This window comes from Tupaia chinensis, unplaced genomic scaffold, assembly GCF_000334495.1.
Source record: "Tupaia chinensis unplaced genomic scaffold, TupChi_1.0 Scaffold000001_1, whole genome shotgun sequence".
Taxonomy (NCBI): domain Eukaryota; kingdom Metazoa; phylum Chordata; class Mammalia; order Scandentia; family Tupaiidae; genus Tupaia; species Tupaia belangeri.
The window spans coordinates 6,697,234-6,700,718 of record NW_006159427.1 but is presented as its reverse complement, the minus strand read 5'-3'; the positions used below and the strand labels follow the sequence as shown (position 1 = coordinate 6,700,718).

The window sequence follows — 3,485 nt, the reverse complement described above, 5'->3', positions numbered from 1 at the left end:
TTTAATAGAAAAATGTCTACTATAAAAAAAAAATGCATGATTTCAAAACAATTTTGTGCCACAGTAAACTCAGCCTACTAACTTATGCTCTGAACAGGATCCAGTTTGAGGCACAGAGGAGGTAAGACCGCAGAAGAGAGCTAGCACAGCAACATGAACCTTGCTAACAACGAAGACCACCCCGTTCCTGGTGACGCTGAGCGGGAGGATGGTGACATCATCGATGCTTTATGAAAAGGTTATGGGGATGATGTCTAAAGAAAACTACAGAGAGAGAGCCCTGAGCAGCCCCACCGCCGCTGCCGCACCGCAGGGAGCGGCGGCCAGACGGCCTCAAATCTCATTGGCACCTGCAGAAGGTCATGGCAAGGAAGGTTTTGGGAACTGTAAAACGGTTCAATGTAAGAAACAGATATGGTTTCATCAACAGGAATGACACCAAGGAAGATGTATTTGCATACCAGACTACCATAAAGAAGAATAACCCCAGGAAGTGCCTTCGCAGTGCAGGAGACGGAGAGACTGTGTTCATGTTGAAGGAGAAAAGGATGCGGAGGCAGCAAATGTTACAGGCCCTGGTGGAGCTCCAGTTCAAGGCAGTAAAGATGCAGCAGACCGTAGCCATTATAGACGCTATCCCCGTCGTAGGGGTCCTCCACGCAATTACCAGCCAAATGACCAGAATAGTGAGAGTGGGGAAAAGAACGAGGGATCGGAGAGCGCTCCCGAAGGCCAGGCCCAACAACGCCGGCCCTACCGCAGGCGAAGGTTCCCCCCTTACTACATGCGGTGACCCTATGGGCGTATCAATTTTGGCATAAGGACACCCTCAGCTACAAGTAACCATTTTTGTTTTGTTTTGTTTTGTTTTGTTTTTCTCTGGTGTTTGTGCTCACCAGAGTGAAATTTAGAAGTCACCCCCAAGTGGATGGCCACGTAACAAACCCATTTTTCCTCTCAGGATTTTGGGCATGCAGCACATGTGTGCCTGGCAGGATTTGTCAGGACACTGGGTCCATGACTGGTCCAGAACTGTGGATTTGGCCATGTGGGGTCCAGTGCCTTAGCCTCCATACCACCTGCCAGCCCCACAAGTAACTCTGTTATAAACTACTTTCCTAGCTCAAACCATTATGAGATTTGTTCATGGCTTCATATACATAGTTATTAATGTGATGCATTTGGATACACTAAGCATTGTGATGGATTATCACAATGATAATCTTTTCATTTCTTTTTTTCTTGCAGTTTAGTCATCCTACAAGAAGTGAATATGAAATTCCAGCAATAAGAAATGAACAAAAGATTGGGGCTGAAGACCTTAAGTGCTTGCTTTTTGCCCGTTGACCAGATAACTAGAACTATCTGCATTATCTATGCAGCATGGGGTTTTTATTATTTTTACCTAAAGATGTCTCTTTTTGGTAATGACAAACGTGTTTTTTTTAAAAAAAGCCTGGTTTTTCTCAATACACCTTTAAAGGTTTTTAAATTGTTTCATATCTTGTCAAGTTAAGATTTTTAAGAACTTCATTTTTAATTTGTAATAAAAGTTTACAACTTGATTTTTTCAAAAAAGTCAACGAACTGCAAGCACCTGTTAATAAAGGTCTTAAATAATAAAAAAAAAAAAAAGAAAACTACAGAAAAGTATAATGTCCCAGCAAATTGTAAGTGGATAACTCATTTTAAGAAAGGACAAGACAATGATGAAAATGATGCCTACACTGACAGACCATCCATATGATATCAATTTGTGAGTAAAGAAACTTACTCGTTTGTGCCCTGATTAGAGAGGAATGATGATTAACAGGACAAACAATAATCAACACCACAGATACTTGTCTGTTGAACTTCCAAGATTCAGACTGAAAAATTAAAATTGAGCACACCTTTTGCTTGCTGGGTGCCCAAACTATTCTACCCAGATCAGGTGCCAAAAAGGGCAGAGCTTTTTAATGGACATTTTAAACAAGTAGGATCAAGATTCAGAAGCATTTCAGGTTTTAACAGAAGTCACACAGCTGGACCAGCATGACCCTGGAGACAAAGCACAAAGCATTGGCTACTGAGAGATGGGGGTGGACCAGGTGAAGACAAAGGTCATGGCAAGTCTTTGGGGATGCTCCAGGTTTTCTTGTTGACTTTCTGGAGGCCAGAGAATGTCATCAGGTTTTGAGAAAGGCAGCCTAAGCCTTAAGCAGAAAACCATCCAGGTTACGTTCCACATGTCCTTCTCCATCACGACCATGCTCCTGCTCACTCTTCTCTTCAAACGAGCAATTTTGCCATGTTTCAATGCGAAACCAGTAGGAATCCATTTTTGTTGTTTCCTCATCTTCAAGACATCCATTTTTCTTACTAATGTAAAAAACACCTGAACGGACATGGTTAAATTCTCAGGACCCTCGGCTGTTTAGGGACAAAATAAATAGCTGGTATCACAAGTGTCCTGGTTTTCACTCTTTTCATGCCATTTCCTCACATGTTCTGAAATCTAACTCCCGAAGCAATAGGACCCAAGCCAAAACTGGAACAACTTTTGTTGTTTTCTTATATTCTAGTTCTATCTAAAACCTTCAGCAACCTACCTGCACGAATGTTTATGGAGGACTTACTTAGTAGGCTCGTTTGCTTAGAGCTAGCGCGAAGAAACGGCGGTGAAGGGTGCTTCTCCATAGGCCACGGGAAAGGCTTGTTCGAGGTGACCTCATGAGACTAACTGGCAATAAACTGCTGACCTCCAGCGACAGAGCTTCCAGGCACAGAACCTTGAAGTGACTGCAGTGAGCACAGAAGCTGCTGGATGAGGCGAGATGTGGTGGCTTCTGGGGGCTTGAACACGGAGAGCATGGTAGGAGCTTAGGGTGGAGGGTGGAACCAATGGGGGATGGACAGCTGACCAAGTGGGGCTCACATTTCATCCTGGCAGTCGTTTGGAAAACAAAGTGGGGTGAGGGCAGCCTGCGAAGGTTCAGAGCAGGAGCTGGTGAGAAGGCTGTACAGTGGCTCAGTTCAAAGATGACTGAGACTAGACTAGAGTGGCAAATACTGCGGCAGACCTCAGATCCAAAGTATATTTTTGAAACAGATCTCGTGGGTCTGGATTATTGATTAAATATGGGATAAGAGCAAACAATAATAAACAATGCCTTGATTTGGGTCTTGACCAAATGGCGCTGTGCTATTGAATATGGGAACATCAGAAGAAAGTCAAGTCTGAACTGCAAATCATTAGTTCTCCTTTTCAAGAGAACCTGCCATGTCAAGGCAAGCATCCAGGCTGACTTTTTTTGGGAACCTGGACACTGGCTTGGAATCTCGTCGGGGTATGAGTTCAGAGTGGGTTTTTTTGGGGGGGGAGGTATTTTTGCTATAGGGTGCATGCGCTCACCAGAGACAGAGGGACAGAAAGCGAGAATCACCCCCCCCCCCAGGGGGGATGGCCACACCGCAATCCCTTCTCCATTCTCCTCTCGGGATTT

General features: G+C 44.2%; 1 pseudogene; it reads left to right on the top strand.

Annotated features, from left to right (window-relative positions):
- Window positions 1-314: 314 nt before the first annotated feature.
- On the top strand, window positions 315-2,716 carry LOC102473441 (nuclease-sensitive element-binding protein 1 pseudogene; annotated as a pseudogene).
- The last annotated feature ends 769 nt before the right edge of the window (window positions 2,717-3,485 follow it).